Source organism: Phaethon aethereus, assembly GCF_964289735.1.
Source record: "Phaethon aethereus genome assembly, chromosome: 3".
Taxonomy (NCBI): Eukaryota; Metazoa; Chordata; class Aves; order Phaethontiformes; family Phaethontidae; genus Phaethon; species Phaethon aethereus.
Window position 1 is genome coordinate 62,794,714 of NC_138576.1, and position 20,613 is coordinate 62,815,326.

Below are 20,613 nucleotides of genomic sequence, written 5' to 3' on the forward strand. Positions count from 1 at the left end.
TGATTCACCCTGCCAGATGTATGTTGCTAAGTCTTCCAAAAGCGATCCTACATCTTAAGTATAGCTGCGACTAGAAAAAAAGAAATCAACAAGCTGAAACCTCTAGGTCTCATCTTGACCTCATTAACTCACTGGCAAATATTACCGCTGACCTAGCAAAGAATTCCTCTTAAAAAGTTCAAATGTTGTAACGATGTCATTGAAGTTACAGGTTATCCTTACAGTCAAACGTACCAAATCAAAAGCCACAAACTGATTCAGAGTATCAGTGGATTACACGAGGAGCAACCTGATCTAACTTCAGAGTTGGCCCTACTTGGAGTGGGGGGCAGATCGGACAAAGATAATCTCCAGTGGTCTTTTCTAAACTAAATTACTCTACTATGATGGCAGTATATCAAAATTCTTCCTTGTATTAAAAAATAGTAAGTTCTTAACATATCAGGAACAGCTTCAGATGTCTTTTATGTCTGAATTGGTCTCCATATTCTAAAAAAGAAGGCACGGTTTGGGGTTAAATAATAAACATCACTTATTCCGAGAGAAAAACGTATCAAAGATCAAGTATTGTGGATTTATCACAATGTAAACGCAGTAAATTAAGTCCTACCTTCCCATTTGGCTGACTTTGTAAGTTTATCAAGAATTAAAACAAAAGCACCTCGTCCTTACATTTTATCTTGGGACAACTGACGCTTGTTAACTGCCCCTAAGTAAAAAAAGCCATACCTTTCTCTCTGAAGATAAGTCCCTTGTGCGTCCAAGTCACAAATCCTTTCACACCATATGTGCTTGATTCTCTGATAAGAAATACTAACTATATGGACTTTGCCTTTAAAGTTAAAGAGCCTTATGGAAGGACTATGAGTTTCCACCTGCCCTGCCTCTTTGCTCCAGGTACAAGTTAATAAATGACAATGAATTACCAAGCTAATATGCACCCCAACACCATCCCTTAACCTGCCTGTAGTTGAAAGCCCAGGAAGAAGAAAAACACAGAAAGGAGTATTTAGCTTCTGCATCAATGACAATACCAGCGTCTTGCTAGTAGTGCACGTTACCCAATAAACACAATTTCTGCATGTAGCTACCTCCGTTCTTAAACTTCTCTTGACAGGCGTGTCCCGTGCATGCCCTGTGCTGCTTGTCAATCCAACACTAAGCACTGCCAAAAGACGTTCATGGAGCCGTATCGGAAGCGTCCCCAGCAGTCAACGCAGGTGCAGAGCGTGGCTGAAGCAGGTCGGGCTTCCCAGCCTTTGCCCAGGCTTCCCTCCTGCGGCGGCCGAGGGTGCTCAGAGCGGACTGGGTCCCTCTCACAACAGGCTCTTCTGTACACTTGAACTGCGCCTGAGCAAGGTCAGATTGCAGCTTATCGTCCCTCGCTTTAACCCCGCGGAGCTGCTCGGCAGCTCTTCGGTGCCCTTTCACCTTTGGAACAACCTGCTCTCGCTGACCCACCTCAGCTGAAATTTAACCATCACAGCACACCAGGCAACAGATAAAACTAACAGCTCGAATAGGTCAAAAGCATGCACTTTGGGGGGCTCTGGCTGCTAAGGGGGGATACTCTGCAGCAAGGCCGCGGCTCTGCGCCATGCTTCTAGGGCACTGCTACTCTTGTCCTTCCAAAAAAGCCAGCTCCTTACCTTCCCCAGACCAAGCCCTCTCTCAGAGAAGTCTGCGTCCCGAAACGCACAGCTGATACACAGCACAGAGCACTCCAGGCCATTTTCAGGGTCCCGTGAGCACTTGCTGTACACTACAAACACCCCATTAACTCTCAAAGACTGCGCCCTACCCTTCAATCACCGCTCACAGGCCCGCTCTACTCGACCAAATACCAGCAGCTTTTCCTGTAAGGGTCTTCCCAGCCCGACATTTCTCCCTCTCACTAACGAACCAAGACAGCAACGCTCAACTTTGAGTGGGGCAGTGATGCCACTTCTCGTCGTGAAAGCCCTCAGAGAGAGACAGACACAAAGGACCAGGGGAACCTTCCAAGAAATATGCACCCAAAACCCTCACCGCGCTGCTGCGAATCTCCCTCTCAAACGGCACACTGCTTTAGGCCCATTCGCAGCTGGCAGCCCCAGCGCCGGCAGCGCTCCGGCTCTTCGGCAGCCAAGGCCACTGCCACGCCACTCCCGCTCTACTCACCGGTTCCTTGTCTTCTCTTGCCTGACTCGATCAACCCCCTACCCCCGGTTTCTCTGTGGGCTGCAAACCCTTTCAAAGCCGTCTGCATTTGTCCACATCCACAATGAACCTTTCTACGGGATGGGACAGAGAGAGGCTCAGGCTGGGAGAGAGAACAAGTGCGAAAACTTCAGCTGACAGAGCAAGTCAGACCGTATTTTCACTTCACTTGGTTTAACGTTTCTTGCTTTGCATGTCCCACCAGAGAAAGATGCCAGTGAAGCAGCATTTGGTGCGTAATCCGCACAGCAGTGGCTCCAGGCATCCTCGAACTGCCTCTCCCTGTGCACAAAGAGCCATGAATGAGAAAGACCCTTTGAGGATGAGGACAGTCTTGATATCATAGGGTTGGTGTAGGTGAGAAAAGAAAAGTAATTTTTAAAATGCACAGTCTAGGTAAAAATAGAATGCTACTTTTAGGTATCTACTGACAAGACCAAGAACACGGAATTTCTGCTGTGACCTTACACTGAATTAAATCCTTTTCCAAACACATGCTTAGTAAACATTAGTTGCACATCACACAATAAAAATGTTTAGGTGGGAACAAGTCAAGAAAAAAAGAGAGGAGAAGGGGAAAAGCAATCAATCGTAGCGATAATATTATAAGGAATCTGGAAGAGAAACATGCATTTAAAAAAAATTAACCCTACATTCGCAGAAAGACTCATTAAAAAAATCAATCTTAAAAAAGTATTTCACATACATGTTGCAAGCTTTAAAATTTTGTAGAAGGCTGCTTTCCAAAACACTATCGAAAGGAAATAAACACAGTTCATTACAAAAAAAGCTATTATTGTGTTCGCAGAAAATAGGTTACTTCTCCAGCACATTCTTAAGTTTTTAGGTGTTCTTTTTTTCTATTTAAAATTTGAGGAATGCAGCTGATTTTCACAAGTGTCTTCAAGGAGATCTCTCTTCTTTTCCCAGAAAATTTAAGCTATAAGCTACCGCTAACAAACACTGTCAGTAATTTTCAAACACTACTCATTTAGTATTTCAGATTACTAAATGGTAAATTTACTCTCCAGCATTTTTTTTTCCCCCAGAAAACTTGTATTTCCATTAAGGTCTTTGCTAACAACACTCTCAAAGTCTATTAAAATCTTATTAACGTCTACTTCCAATCATTAGTAAACAGTTTACTCTTCAAATATCTTTAAAGGGAGCAGTGCAATACTCTCATTTCCAAATTACAGAGTCTGTTCTGACCTCTGATACTCAGACATGTGCCCTTTGCAGCCAATGAGATCTTTGCCTATTTATCTCAGCACAAAACTGAGCCCCCAGGGATAAACCCCATTCTTCAATATAGTTACTGCAGTCTCTTACCAGAGTTAATCTTCTTGTCCCACCCACCAGAGATGCATTTATTTATTAGAAACATCAAAGGATGCAAGACGATGCACTCCAGCTCTTCCAGAGGGGAGCTATTAAAAACAATTGTTGTAATGAACACCATTTGTTGCATTTACAAGGAAAGAAACCAGATTTGGGTTATTTCACCAAGCACTGACGAGCTTCACATTTTGCTAAGTACTTAAGGGACAAGAACTGTGTGCAAATATTTTCTTCAGCCTTTCCTTCTGTGACCAATTGTGTGCTTTCTCAGCTTGTAAGAAAATACGGCTCTTCACATGAATCACTGTTTAACACTCTAATAAAAATGTGCTTTTTTCAGATTCTGTCAGCCTGATTTTGATTTCATCAATAACCATTTTATACTAGTGCAGTTGTCTCTATTCCTTATTTTCTTCCCTGTGAAATCTAAATCTCCCTTTCTGCTCTAGTGCCTTTTTAGCAGTTCAGAACTGATACGTGTCACATGTAAACCACAGCAGCTAGAGATTAATCAGTTAGTAAGGTGCACTTTCACTGGCATTTCAGATAAACTCAGTTCTTTCTCTCGAAAGCTACTTTTGCCGTTACTTCTGGTTTTCTCTGTTAAGAATTAAGGAGTATGTTGTGTTTTAAAACGGCGAGTGATGATAAAAAGATATCTTTGCCATTTTTATAGTGCTAGCCACCAATTTGGAATCTGAATATGATCCTTCTACATCACTATAGAAACATCATAACTGTATGGTATCCTTATATACTATATATATGGGTATGCATGTATTAGATGTGTATTCAGTATGTTATATTAAATATACTGAAAGGTAGAAATACTAAATGTAGGATGTTCATGGTCATAAAAACTAGGGAATATAAATACACTGTTGAACCAACGAAACAGATTAACAATGCTGAAAGAGAAGTGGAGTTCCTCTAACAGGATTATTGCAGCAGAGCTCACTGACTCCAGCAGAGGACAAAGTCCAGCCACTAAACACTGTACGAACATAATGCAAAAAGATACCAGTCCCTATAATCTGTTATCTTCTCTCTGAAAAAAATTCAAAAATGAATGAAACACAAGTGAAAGGAAGAGTGGGAAACACCTTTTCTGCTTGCCTACAAATTAGGAATTCCTGTAGAGAGTCGCTTTTTTCCACCTGCTTTTGCCAAATTTTGGAGTTCAAAATCCAGGCTTCGATCTTTCCTGAATAAAAACTGTCACAACTATAAAAAGTGTCACAAGTGGAACAAAGGAAGAGGCCACCTGATTAATTACTGGGTCTGACCTCAATTAGAATACAACTCTCGGGGGTTAAACAAACACAGTCCTTTTTCACAGCGGCCTAACAAAGTTCATGGGAGTCTTAAACGTTGCCTTTAAGCAGGCTCCAAACTGAAGGCCAATTCAGTGTTCTGCAAGACTAAAAGTTTCACGAACAGCCAATTTCCATCATTGAGAACAGTGCAAAAAAGCACTGCATTATCAAGTGATACAATTATTTGTCAAACTGGACTATTAAACTTCTTAAGCTGTACACTGAAAATACAGTCCTTGTATGCTTGTCCTTAAGTTTCTTTAAATAATCCTGGCCATAAACCATTGCTATTGGGTTTCTTGTACAGGCAACATCTTGAGCACTGCAGCCCCTTCAGATACACTCTACGGTACCCCAATAAACTAGCACTTTCAGAGATATAAAATTACAAAAACATATATGACTACAACTATATTACAGCAGCAACTGCCCACGCAAAGGGAGTCATCGCTCCCAAAGCCAGTGTACGCGTGGCAATTTGCATAAAAGCTATTCATAGTATTACTGCAGCCATACCTCAGCTGATACTGGGACTCACTGACTCTGAGGATCATACCAACACGTAGTTAGACGTGTCAATAACCTGATAAACAAGATACGCAAAGGCTGTGAGAGGGAAAAAGAACAGGTAGGTATTTGGCCCAGAGAGGTGAAGCATGCTGTTCAAATTCACAACGCAAATCAGTGACAGAAACAAGAATAATTCTCAGGTCTTTGGAGTCTTTCACCACTGGACTACTGAGCATGAAAGATCGAGATCTGCCCCATAGGGAACTACAAGGCAGATAAAAGGAAGCTCTGCTGTTGTGGGTTTGTGATAGACTCCAGCACAGTGGCTATAAATAGAGCAGCACTCAAAACAGAATTATCATGTTGACAATAGGAGTTACAAAATTAAGCAGTAATTTGCGTAAGTAATTTTAAGTTTGTACAAAGGCTAACTAGGTTTAAACAAGCAAAAAATGCCTGTGGGTACCGTGCCCCATTTTGACAACTATTTACTAAGCAATCACATCCATGGGATGCTGTGCTCTTGAATATAAATACAGGACTTCCCAAGTCCTTTCAAATCTAAACAACTAAAAGATAAGGAGAGGGAAACAATGTGGCCTCCTGTCCCACTTCGCATCCTGAGGGCTGAGCTACAGAAGTGTGGGAATAAGTAAAGCTCCTAAACCCAAAGCTCCCACCCCTTCCCTCCTTTCAAGAAGCCAAGTAGCACCGCGAGGTGCAAAGACTTCTTAACTGAATTAACCAAGAAAGCTCTAATCTAATGGCTGCAGCAGTTGTCTGGCTTAAGCTCCCTGTTCTTGGCTGGGACACCGGCTGGGGAATTGATTGCCAGACCTTCCATAGGCCATAGCGCCTACCCGAAGGGCATCTTGATCTTTCACAGTTTCTAGGCAAAGGTGCACCCCAAAGATCAGACATGAAGATAATGCAAGGCCTTGAATCCAAGAATGTGTTAAATCAAGGATTTTTATTACCAAATCACTTATTCTAATGGTTTCAACCTCATCTTTAAGAAGTTTCTTTCTGTCACACCGCCCCTTTGCACAGTATCTAGTATTTTGCAGTGCAGCTCTGAGCATCTTTCAATGTTTTCTGTTGAAAAAAAAGTTCAAATTGTAATTGATGTGCCCATCAAAGCAGGTTGTCCTAAAGTAACTGGGTTTTTCAAAAAGCTACAGCGTAATGACACTACCTAATTGAAGTTAAATTATTTTTTTAAATGTAAATGTCTTCATCTTTTTATATGGCTTAACATATTTAAAAGATCCTTTTTATTTCATTGATAGCTAAAAACTCCTACTAAACAAATGCCAGTATCACTAGCTTTCACAAGCAGCAAGTAACCCTTGAGCAATACCTACCAAGACCCAAGTCTGGAGATTTGGTGTCCAGAACAACGTAAAAATATTTCTCACTCCTTTTAAAATGCTTCATAGCTTTTAAAAGGCATTAGAAACTTTAATCTGGACTTGTATTACTGTTTCTCATTCTAGCTCCTAAATCTTGTCACTCCTTGCAACAACTGCATCCTTTCCTTTCTACCTTTTCCATCTTTTATCTTTCCATGACTGCAAACTCTTCTGAAACCCAGTCTTTTGAAGAAAGTCATCCAGGGAATGCAGAGATAACACTAACGAATCAACACAATTTCCAACATTTTTGGTGAATTGACACTTAGCACTCTTTCTCTCCCAACTTAAAGAGTTTTATTTTGGCTACTTTGTGACCTTGTAAGACATTTCGAATGTCAACTGCAATCAAACTTGTCCAAATTCCCCTTAAGCTCCAACAAAAAGCCAGAGAAGTAGGAAGTGAGGCAAAGCTCTGTTCTCCTTCCAAAGATAGAGCACAAAGTGATTGCAGAGTGGGTGTAAAACAGTACTAACTTTCAAAATGAGCATAAAAAAGGCTGAGCAAGGAGAATCAGGCCTCTTAGGATTTTCTTGTAATACCATCAGCTGCTGTTAATGCCTGCACAAAACTGCTCTGGAGATTAAAAAAAAAAAAACAAAAACCCACCAAAAAAACCCCACAAACCCACACCAGAAAACCCCACAAACTGGCCTTTTAAACCCCTCCATGAATATCAAACATAAAACAGGCCAAAGTTAGGGCTGCCAGACTATAAGTCTAAGAAGTATATATATATACAATGTACTGCTTCCAGACACATCCTCATTATTATTTATGTAAGATTTTCTTACCTTAGTGAACATGACCTTCCTCCTTTCCCAACACCAACCTGTCACTGAAGAAAACAGGAAGGAAATTGTGGCAATGACACAGACTATGGTGCTTAATATTCTAATCCATTGCAGCAGAAATGGGATATTCCAGATATGATGCCAAAACTTAATCTGCCTGAACTATATGCAGCACTTCTAAGAAGATTAAAATATTTCATGACATTTCCTTTAATAGGACCTGATGTTCCTACACAGCTGTTCAGACTCTACCTGTTCTCTACTTCCGATCAGATAAATTATAATTATGGTGAACTGATACACATACACACCCTATATAAAATGATGGTAAGATCATTGGCCCCTGTGTATGACTGATGATGTGCAATGTTGTATTATCAAAAAGGGTGTTAGAACTATAACACACATACTTTTGAACACTTGCAAAAAGAATTACTTGATATGCCAACCCAGGTTGTTTGAGAATAAACATGACCTTGTTCCACTCCACACAAAGTGAGAAAGAATTCAGGATTGAAAACTGCAGCCATGAAGCCTGTCCCCCACAAAATGACCCCACCAGTTGTGCTTCCTTGGTTTCAGGGGGACTGTTGAATTCAGTGTCTGAGCTGTTCACCCCAGTGCATGCTTTTAGCTTTATTCTCCAACCATAAAATACAGAAGCCTGCTTATTTCTTTTAGTGAAAGGTGAGTCTCACAGACTCAGATTTGGAGATTTAAATAGAACATCACATATTATCAGACTTGCAATAGAATTATCACAATTACCTAAATGGCGAAGTAGTATCAGAAGAAATCAGTTTTGGTTTTACTTCTGCATTGACAAAATGAAGTAGACCGTATTGTCTCAGGTCCTGCCATTCTGACCCTTTTAATCCTCGTACCACTTGAATGACACTCTCAAAGGCTTTGAAAATACATTCCTATTTTTTGCCCATACATAGAAATTTCTGATTCAAAAGCATACGTTTTTAGAAAGAGAAACAGCTATCCCTGGGAGTGCCAAATCCACTAGCGAGGAAACCAAGGGGATGAGGGAACCTGTGTGACCCGTATAGGTACAGTCACACGAGTGGCACCACGTTAGAAGCAGGTTTGCAACTCATGGATGCTTTTAGAAGAGCTGGAAGTGATTACAGAACCTCAAGTCCCACTGAATGAAAACACAAGTCAGTCTCCAAACTCAAGACACTCGGTGCATTTCCCTCACATACAACCCTAATTGTGTTTAAAGCTCTAGTTTTAAACAAAACATATTGCTCACAGCTAGGAAAATAAAGAAAAGAATGGCCTAACTTGAATCTCCTTTGTCATGTTTTTGGCTCTGACCCTTGTTCATGACCATTCTCATTCCTTCCAAATGTCTCCTACATCACCTGGCTTCATATGGACACAGATTTGTCCTCTGCTGTTTTGATTCTTTTCATCCTCTACGATTCCTATCAATTACAAAAATGTATGCAAAATATGTTCTCTATAACAACTCTCATGCTGCTTGTTGGCAACTAATCTTCTCCCAAAGAAGAGAATAAAGCCTGTGTGAGATTACTTCAGGCTTCACAAATATCAAAGAGAATAACCCAGGAAGTGAAATAGATACAGTATTTGTAATTCCGTTACTGAGAGGCACAGAGAGGAAAGATTTAAATAATTTATTTTTCTTTTCACAGTGGAAAAAATTAAGTATGGCAACAAAGCCCGATTTAAACTATCATGGCAAATACCAGGACCATCTAGTAAAATACAGTTCAGGCCATGAAATGATACTGGAGTCACTTTTGTGCCTCTAAAAGCAATTAGCTCTCTAAAAGCATTAGCTCTTATCATGTTAAAGGACCTATTAGTTAGACCTATCACCCTGTTACTTGCAAATACAAGACCTACAGCACAATTCCGTAATTTTGTTTACGCTTGAAGGAGATTGGCATGCATTCGTAGGCAATTTATTACAGTATAATCCTTACATGCAGAATAAATCGTAAATGAATTTGTATGAGCACTCGCAAACAGCAGGCAAGGAAATCCGTGCAGGAGTCTAAAGATGTTTTGTAAGGAAACTGTTTTCCTTGTCCAAACAAACCACCAACAAAGACCCAGGAAGACAAAGTAGATAAAGGTGCTCTCATAGAAGCTGGACGAGAGAGGGAGAGGAGGAAGCAGAAAGGGCTGAGGAGAGCAGCACGTGCAAGGCGGGCCAGCATGCAAGCGTGCTGAGGGATGCCGGTCTGTTCAGAAGCAAAACGTCAGAGAGGATGCTTTTAAGAAGCATCCTTAAAGGCAAGGGGATAGGAGAGAGGGAGGCCTCAAGGACACCGCAGGTTTAGTTCAGGACAGTGGGTTTAGCTCAGGCTCAGCATGAGGAAGGAGGGGTTTGCAGACAGCTTCAAAAGCAGTCACTGGGATTTCGCCTGCTCTCGGAGGAGCTAACACAACAACGTCGCGTATGTCCCCGCACACGAGGCAAACCTGCTTTGAGGAACTCCTCTAGTGGGAGCCAGGCAGAGCGTGCCACGGCAGAGGTGGAGGGCAACGCAGGTCTGCCCTGATCCAGCCCTTCACACCCCCTCCCCACAGACCCACCGCACAGAGGGCAGCAGAAAAGTCCAGTCACCTCAGCAGAAGAGATTGCAAAGGGCACTCAGTCACAATTCTTACTCTCCATCTTCTGGGGCAACTAGCAACTGCTAAAGCCATGACTGTCCAGAGCCTTTGTAACATCTCCTTTCCTACCAAATTCCTCTTTCTAAGCAAATATTGCTGGGAAATACCTGTTCCCGGGGTGTAACAACTGAACTGTCTGCAGCCCTCTCTGTTACCTACGCTAATGAGCATTTCCATAGGCTTGATGTCCTACAACCCAGTAGGAACCCCTCTAAGTAAAAAAAAAAATGCATTAGTATATTCCCTCCCTCCTCGTATTTCTGGTAGTTTTTAAATGTCAGTAGACAACCAAGCAAGCAGGAAGCAACTCGGGACCACAGATTTTCTCCTTCCCTCTCCCCCTTCGCTACCACTTCTGTCTTCTGAATGTTGGCAGAAAAGATAGAAAAACGTGTATTTTTCAACCAAGCTCCCTGCAAGGCTTTACTGGTACTTGTATGCGTAGGTACGTCCCCTTGCTTACAAATTAAGCATACAGATGTACAGCTACAAGCCTTGACATACAGACATGTTCGCGTGCAAGTTTGGAAGCTAGTGGTAGCCACAACATAAAAGCCCTGCTGTGCAATTTAAGAGCTCTAACTGCTCTGTCGCTTCACCGCCACAGAGGGAGGCGACAGCAAGGAAGAAAAGATGCGTTTTCTGATGTGTCAGGTTCTAGAGGAGCGATGGGGAGGGGAAGCCAGATTACTCACAGTAATTAATCCGTTCTCACAGTCTGGGTCCCCCTTGATAGGATGCCACCCATCACTAAATGCCTACCTTAGCATTCACTACTGTGCTACCTGTCCACAAGGTCTGAGCATCAGGGCTTGAATACAGAAACAAAACTTCAAGGGTAAGGACTTAAGAGAGCTTTTGTTTTGTTCCAGGAGAGGAAAAACAAAGAGAACATAATACAAAACAAACAAGAGGGGGAAAAATGGAAAAGAAACAAGATAAAGTAAACAAAACATGCAAATTAAATAATAAATTATTTAATAGCAACAACTGTTCAAAATTAAAACCCCTAAAAAAAACCCATATGTATTTTATTATTGATCATGATTTTACACATACAATCTTTGTTTCTCATTTCCACTAACTGCATTACATTTTTTTGTTCTTTACTCTTACATCTGACTCTTTTTGGCATAAGCAGTCTCCTTTCCATGTGGGTACATGGGCAGCGAGTTCATGAAAACTTAACACGATTGTGGAAGACTGTTGTCATTTTTTAAGGCAGCAAGAGGAAATGTTCAAGACTGGTTAGAAAGGGAAGGCTGACAGTCACTGCTTACGCTGAAAAAAAAAATGTGCTGCTAGTAAAATGAGAAAAAAATTGTTTCCAGAAGCATGGAAACGGAAGACGAAAAGAGCTCTTACCAACTTTAGTTTAAATTACACTCATCAAAAAAAGGATGCAGGCAGGGGCTGTGAGAATTCTAGGATTTAAATATTAAATACTGGTAGTAAGTAAAAAAACCCCAAACTGTCATTTTTTTAAATTATAAATTATTAAGACAATTCTTAATTGAAATTATTTAGGAAAAACCTTTGTTCTCCTTCCTAACCAACACCCATTTCTTTACCAGCATCTTACAAACATTAGAGATATCAGTTTCTAAATCAACATATAGGTACCACCTATGGTTTTTCAGCTGATAATGTTCTCCATGATTATTGTTCTAAAAAGGTATCAGTCTATTTTGGAAGACGTCAATCAGTTATATAAAGCAATATCAATCTGTCTTTTTAAAATTATTGCATCACTAATATTAGCCATAACTCTTACCCTGCATTCGTAAACAAAACACTTTAGTGGGGGGTAACTGCCAGCAAAAAATGCAAGTAAAAAATGACATTGTACTCTTTTAACTTTCCGCATGTATCTAGAGGTTAAGTCCCTGACTTCAACTTTCGACATATTCCTTTGTGTAAACAGAGTAAAAATAGCACATACTTATAACACTAAGTAGCTATGATTACAGACCCCAGTTAATAATCAAGGAAAACAAAATACAATGCTTCTCATACAACACATGAAACTGGAAATAAGGCACAATCCATATGCAGATGCTTCTATAAATACAAATTCATATTTTCTTTTGCTGCATGTACACACACTGTGTACAGAAGAAAAAGAGCAATGTCATGCACTCTTGAGTATTACTATCCATGCTTTTTAGGTACAGGACCAAGCTCCCCATGCTAGACATCTGTACTTCCCATTATGAGACGCATCTTCTACAAATGAATACCGTATGTTTTTACACAGCATCATATGCACACAGCAAAAAAAACATTTGCTGCATCCAGTATTAAGTCACATAAGAAAACTCCATTTTAATTAATTTGAAAACTTATTATGACAGTGATCTAAGCCTGCAATTTGGGGGGAAAGGGGAGGAAGGAAAGACAGCATGAACGGGCCTGAGCCGAGAGTGACAGGGCAGAGGCATTTCTAGACAGCGAAGGGAACGAGGCGTGAGGCAAACCAGGGCAGCAGCTGCAGGGAACCCCCAAGTCCTGCACTCCCGGCTCACAAGCCCGACCACTCTGTCCCACCCTCAGCCCTCAAGTCGCCTCGCCATGCCGGGCAGGACCCCACTGGCTTTCCAGCTCTGGAAGCGCTCCCTAAGGCACCCTAAAAATTAAGGAACCAGCACATAACAACAGTGCTGGGGAGGCGATGAAGGAACTGAACGTCTCTTGGCCTGATCCAGGTGACAAATGCATCCTTCATGCTCAGGCAGGGCGACGCAATCGAGTCCATTCCTACCAGAGGTATTAAAGTAAACGCCTTCTTAATATTTTCTGCACTGAACATGCACTTTTGCAATCTTAAAAGTTTCTTTGCATGCAAAAAATATTTGATTGTATAAGTAGCCAATTCTATCTCAGAGGATAGAGAATAATTCCCTCACCAAAATAAGGCATCTGGACAAAGCCTTACATTTACGAAGACTATACAAGTGCTGACAGGTTAACACAGAAATGGAAGTATACACTTGTCAGCATCATACAATCTACAACATTAACTCAACAGAGCAATGGCAAGGGAAGTGGAAACTCTGTAACAGAAAATTTACAACATATTTTAACATTAAGATGAAAAGGAGACATTCAAAGAAAGACAAATGCCCATATACCTAAATTATACTATTTTCTGAATTCTCAACTCTCTAAATGCAAAACTGGTGTGTATACTTTACAGCTTCTGCCACCTTTGTTGGGTGCCTTCATCAGATGTGGATGCTCACATCTACTTCCTCTTTGAAAGTCAGGAAGGTGCAACAAAGAATTTAAGGATATTTGCATTGACTGTGCTCTCTAGGCAACTGACCGCATCTTCCCTCGTTCATTGTTTCATGACACCTCAGAAGTAAATTAGTTTAAATTATCTGTACAATGCCCTCTTAAAATAAATATGACCTTTTATTACCAAGTTTATACACTATTGTTTTAAATTATGAGGTAATACACTGAAGCTGCCTCTTCCACAAGAGTGTCCCAAGTAATGCTCTTCGAGTATCCTTTGGCTCCGTTCACATGGTCTTCACACCAGTGCAACCTTGGAGTGCCCAAGGGAGATGCCCCCAAGGGTGATGCCTTAAGGCCACACCACCCTTTATGAAGTAAGTCGCAAGAAGCAGACACCACGCTTTGAGCAACCTTCTCGGAGCAGCCTAAATCCACACCCCAAAACAACCATGTGCCAGACCTTGGGCGCTCCATCCTTAAAAGGCATGTTAAGGATGGGGTTACCCTTCAAAGACAGCAGAAGCAGGAAGGCAGTCAGTCTGACACGCACCCAGTGCTATTCGGGAAAAAGGGAAGGGTATCACTGTTTGCTAGGAGAGCCTACATGGGAAAACTCCAGCTACCAGCACTGTCAGAGGACTGTGTGATAACACTAAGAGCCAACTAGATGCAAGACTGAAGGAGGCCACCAGGCCAGTGCAAATCACCACCCTCTGTGGCCACAGCAGAGAATAGTTCTTTATTTGGAAATAGCGATGGGTCTATGTCCATGGAAAGGGCATCAGCATCACCTCAGCACTGCATCTCCAAACAACAACTAGGCCTTCTTCTACTGGAGATCATGATTAGACATCCAAGGTAACATAGTGACCCTTTCAGCAGCAAAGCCACCTCCAACAAAAAAACCAATGCCACCGCTTTTTCGCCTTGTATTGCTCAGTCAACTTGACACAGCAGAAGACCTGGATGCACAGACTTTGCATCTGGACTTTGAAAAGCCCTTGTCATTAGTTCTTCCTTAATGACGTTTAATCCTAGAGTCCTTGGGAAAACACCTGCAAGGCATCCTTTAAAGGAACCACGATGTACAGAGTTACATCTGTCCAGTAGTCATCCACACGTGAGCTTGCCACAGCTGGACATGCGAGCCACCTTGCCTTTCTTCCAACCTATCAAGACAGAGAAACAAGGGCAGGCAAATCTTGGTGTATCTAGCAGAAGGAACATGCAAGACATCTTTGTCATACCTCCCTAACTTTAACAATTTCCTCAGTATTATGGAGAGCTCACTCACAGATGATGAGCAGGCGAAGTCCCACTTGTCTAGCAGCAGCAACTTGGTGACAACCACACAAAGCAGATGTTTCTGAGAAAGCAAAACTTGTGGCATAAGGGAGCCCCGGTAATGGAAAAAGACAACGCAATACCCTCTTCTGGTTGTGAGTGTCACAGGCCTCCTCCTTGGAAAACTAAATGGATATCAATGTCGTTTTAGCAGCCTGGCACAGCTGATTGTCCCACAACCCCTCACTGCAGCAGTACTCTCTCACCCTTCTCAGACGGCAACCAGTTGGAAGCAGACTGGATGGCACATGGGCTCAGAGTGCTTGAAGACCATTAAGGAGATGGCAGACTTCCCGAGGTAAAATTGCCAAGCTACTGTTTGACAGGCCACCCTGATGGACAACTATCAGTGAGGGATATCAGGTACTCTGGGATCAGGTCGAAGGCCTGGGAAACATGCTGTGCCCCTCCAGAGCTAATGAGGCCAGCCACAAGGCAGCTTACATATCAATAAAGGAATGTCCTGCTCTTGGTCTGGAAGATGATATACCCCTTTGGGAGTTACTGTAAGTCATTTCCTTGTTTAAAGTACTAGCAATGGCTTCTCCTGACAGCAGCAGCTCGAAATGGGACAAAGGATCATCTCTGACTATCTCAGAACAAGCCACAGAACCAAAGTAACACAGTTAACGATAAAAACCAAAGCTTTAAAATACTACAGTTCCCTCATTGGTTACTATAAGCTGCAAAAGTGCTTGCACCTACTTGTAAAGGCAACTCATGCTTTTAGGATATGTTTCTTTGAACAGTTTTATTTTTCCATCTTTAGTCAAAAAATCTAATTTCATACTAATATTTTGACTCAGATAAATTTCATCAGTCTTCAGAGGAATATTACTATAACTTAAGCTACATATGAGTGAGGAAAAGTTCTTAAAACCAGACAGAAAATCATTCAGTAATGACATAAATAAGGTATTGGCATAAATACATGTTTTGATTCAAAAATGGGGAATGTATCTAAAAAAATAAAATGAAGGATAGGTACAAAACATGTTCAGCAATTCCAGAGTCCTACAGAAGTAAGATAATTTCAACTTTAAATTGCAACAGAGATTAGTTTCTCATGCCAACAGTGTGGTCATATAATGGAATACCTTACATAAGTCACCTAGGAAGATTTAGATGAAAGTGACAGCTGAACAGCCTTTATAATTACTGGAATGGAGGTGTGTAGAATGAGAAATTGTCCAGCTGCTTGTCATTTCTAGCTTTCCAACTTCCCAAATAGTCTTAAGAACGGGGGTGGGGTTTTTTTGCAAAGATCACATAGTATTGTGGGACATCTGATGGACACCAGAAAACTTTTTCAATTTTAATAGCTTTTAAGCAGTCCTACACTGTTTCGAGTGCAAGAGTCTCCCATTATTTCAGAGATATTCATTAACAGATGATGTTGCACATTGTTACAAGAAGCTTTTACTACCCAATCCTCATTTGCAAGTTGAAAAAAACTAAATGAAAGGAAAAGAAAACAAATCTTAAGGAAGATGTTAATATGCATATCTACAAAATGATCTGTGTGCTCAGATGGGATGAAACCATCACTCCATAGAAAGTAGAAATCAAATCCATAGAATTCCAGGTCATCTATTCATATATAAACTAATACACACTTATATATAGTGTATGTATTATAGAATGGAAGGAAAGAAATTCAGACAGACAGAGAAGAACTTCAAGTCTTAAAGGGATTCAGAATTGTAGAAAGAAATTTATAGTAGCCCAATAAAAGGGTTTTCATGTCAAAAATTGTTGCCTAGAGCAACACTGTTAGCCAAAAACTTGAGTGTTCCGAGCCAGCAAAGTGTATTACAGCTATAGCTGTATACAAAATTATACAAGTCAGTATACATTGTAAAAAAAAAAAAAAAATTACCAATACACCCACGTAAAAAATGTTTGCATGTACAGGCATGAAGATTATCTACAGCCTTACCTATAAGGAAGGTTGCAAATAAATTAAAAGAAAAAGAAACCTACACAGCATATATGGATATGACCTTGATTCTTCTATTTAATAAGAAGACTAACTCCTAGTGACTTGTGCAAGATAACCTACTTGGAGAAATACTTCTTATCCAACTGAAGCTCTTTTGGATCAAAGTTGAATAACATTTTTTGTATCAAAGTATTATGCGGAGGGTGAGAAAGAAATAGGGGTTCAAAAACCTCCTGGAAACTAACATAACAGAGCATGGTACAAAAGGCACCAACCTTGTCCAGAACCAGAGGTTGTGCACCTGTGCCAACACCACACTACACACGGGGGACAAGAAATAAACCCAAAAGGCCAAGCCGGGTTGAAGGAAAGGTTTCTCAGCCCAGGCTGAAACCCACGTGAATACAGCTACCCAGCTACCTGGCAGGCTCATGCTGGTGCTGGGCTAAGGTCTGAGCGTGCTGCAGTGGAGATGTGGCCCAGGAAAGCTACAGGCAGCACCGCCTGGTGATCTGTTCACAGGAGAGGGAACACCCCGTTGCTAAAAGACAGCCAAGAGCCTGCCTCTAGGCTCCTATGAAATGTTAGGTACAAGCTTAGATTATAATACAACGTTTGAAAGGTTTGAGAAGACTGGCATATAAGGTTGCTTATGCTGAATGCTCTGTCATCCCATCCTGTTCCATCTTGTCCCATCCCCTGCCCCACTTCTCGCTGGCATGGCCCCGTGCAGAGGTACTGACCAACAGTCAGGCTCCAGCTGCATTTCTCACCCCAGCTAGCTGCTAGCTCTCAGCTGCTAACTAATGGGACCTCCTATAGCAACTTCTCCAAAAGTATACAATAAAAACTGCATTTGCACCTAATCTGTATTTCAGAGATTAAATACATAGATATATTTAAAATGAAACTTCTGAAGAGAAATTATAACAACCTGTGCTGAGGTCTGTGTTTAGTGAAATCTGTATCAAATAATTCAGCAAACGGACAGTGGGTGAAAGCATGTAAGGGAATGTCTCCTTTCCACTCTCTAAGACAGGCTGACTAAACTTTCTTTAACAATCACTTCAAAAGCTCAAGCAACGCCCAAATCCAAAACACTGTCACACATCACACAGATTTTAATACCATACATCTTTATAAGCCGTTTTCTGGTTTGAAGTACAAAGTGCCAAATACCAGCTTTCACAGCATGAAGCTCGTAAAGTTCCCGTAAACTTACATGAGCAGCTCCTACTTACCAGGAGAAAAAAAGATCATGTTTCGGTTTGTTCTTGTATGCATCATCCACAATAATAAGTTCAAACAAATAATCTTTTTCTTAGCTTTCACCTCAAAGAAGAACAAGTACCACAGTGTAAATGTCCTTCTCTGAAAGGAGAAGGCAGGCAGAATTTGGGTCACCAGACAGATGCGTGGACGTTTTAATGAGTATATAATATTTTCAATAACTTAAATTTGTGTAATGTCTTATATATTTAATGTTAGTCTTTTTTACGCTTAAAACAGAAAATATTACTGCGATGAAAAGTTTGGTTGCACTTCCTATAGGAAACCATATGAGCTATTCTGATTATACTTCTCATTCCTGATACTCTTTTGATGTACTACCTTGGACACTATGAAACCAAAGCAATCTCTTTGGTGCAAAGTTCAGAGTAAAGAAAGGTGTGTTTAAACAAGGCACAAATCAGCAGCCTTTCAAGAGCTTATCAACAGATGGCCAACCACAATTTAGAAGCTGCATTTTAATTTACCTCATTACAGTGTGTCGGAATCCAAGCTGGGCTTTTGCTTCTTTTGGTGAGGCAGGCTGCAGGATGCCACGGGCAGACGACAAGGGGAAGGCAGGTTATCTGCAGCTCCCTAAGAGAAGTGCAGGTCTTCCCTGCCGTGCAACGCACTTGCACCTCGAGGAGCTCTTCTCATGGCCTTTGGCACGCAGAGGCCATGCACACGACTGAATCACTGAATGGTATGAGTCGGGACTAAATGAGCCAGAGATGAAGCTTATGCTAGCTTTAGAGGGGCTGCTAAAGGACAAGCTGTACCTGAACTGACTAAAAACCTGTCAGTGCAAAGTTAAGCCATCAAATATCTTTTTAACAAATCTGAACCAATGGAGTTATATCAGATGAGCCTCTCGCAGGATGTGGCCATAGCCAGTACTAGGACTCATAAAAATGAGTTACCTTGTCAAATCGCAGCCCCATAATGATCATACTAAGCTGGCACAAATGTAGGCTGCTGCCAGAGGGTTCTGTCAAACTCCCCTTTCCTGTGGCCTTCCATCACTTCCCTTGTGCCAGCACCATCACTGATGCAGTCACCTGCTGAGCTAGGTTAAGAAACCAATCTGTCTGAAAACAACACTTGCAAAAAATACTGCTTTCAGTTGGATTTTTTTTTTCTTTAATTCAGCACAACCTACTTCAGTCAGCTCAGAAATGCCAATGCCAGGGCAAGAAAAACATTTGGAAGGTGTAGGTGAGAGTTGGAAGGAAACTTTACTCTCAGTGATGACCCCACTCTTTTCAGCGCCCATGTCAGCCTAATATAGCCATGGCCTGCACCCACTGTCACTGCACATCAAAACTTCTGCTGGTTCTGGACAAGCCATAGGAGAGGCACTCTTGAGTTGAAAACAAAAAGTTTCAGGAAATAGTGTGGCATCTCTCTCCTGAGATAATACTTTCAACAGAACGAGAAGATATTCCTCGAGTCTACCTGAAATACAGGCTTTTCAGGAGAAGACACAGCTGGCAGGACACGTTTAGTAGGACATGAAAGCCTACCCGCTGAATGGGTTGTAACGATGGGGATGACTATTCCCACAGCGATAACACCGTTACTAGTGTTTCCTTATCTGGTTGTGGGAAAGGGAATCAGGCTGTGAGGCTCCAGAACCTGCGCTACAGAGCTGTTAGATCTATCATCCTCTTAGCAACTGCCGAGAGAGAAAGCATCTTCCGCTGGCCCCTGGTAACCATAGCTCCGGTCTCCCGCAGTGACCAGCCAGTCAGCCTCAGCTGTGTGGATGACAGCACTTACCAGGGCTTCCTCGCTGTTCAGTAGCTGAGGCTTCTGGTCACGGCTCCAAGCCTCTTGCATTGTATCTGGGACCACAGACTCAAAACCACAGCTATAACCACGATTACGATAACACTCCTTGGGCCACTACGAGCCTACAAGAACTTTCTGCTTTATTTGTACAGTTAAAATCTAACCTTGCACTGTCTTAAACCAGGGGCAAAGCTCCCTGTTACCTCTTGGTATAGTATACTTGGTGTTGTATTTCATTAAAGGCAGAGAATTTCTGCCCTCTGATAGAGGGAATATTTCATCAGTGGCCTTGAGTCCTGCCAACTATTGTTCTCACAATTACACAGAAATCAGCTAAAAACAATCAACTGATTACAAATAACAAAAATTAAACAATGTACTTTACTGAGCACATTATCACTAAACATCAAGCAAACAACTCTCACATATCCTCTTAAGTATTTTCCTGGTTTTCAAACGGGAAAGTCAAAACATCTGACTTCCCTAAGCCAGAGTGAAAGTCTGGGTGGTTTAGGGACTGGTGGACAGGAAGAAGAGGTAGTCAGAAGAGTGGTAAATTGAAGATCTGTACTGATGCTAAACCAAGCAAAACATATCAGCTGTTCTGCTGCGGCTTGGCACCGAGTATACACAATAAGATATTAATTTCTTTGCTGAATATGTTCTTACCTTGTTGCTTTCTCATGCGTGGTGTACTTTTCAGCATATTTTTAAGCATGCTAAAAATACATTTGCTCCTCCTCAGGTACTTCACCCCAAACTATTTTAAGTTCTCCAACAATACTGG

General features: G+C 41.5%; 1 protein-coding gene across 1 annotated transcript in view; it reads right to left on the minus strand.

Annotated features, from left to right (window-relative positions):
- ARHGAP18 (Rho GTPase activating protein 18) overlaps positions 1–20,613 on the minus strand; it is a 68,319-nt gene that overhangs the window by 38,127 nt on the left and 9,579 nt on the right. The gene's annotated exons all lie outside the window — the stretch shown is intronic.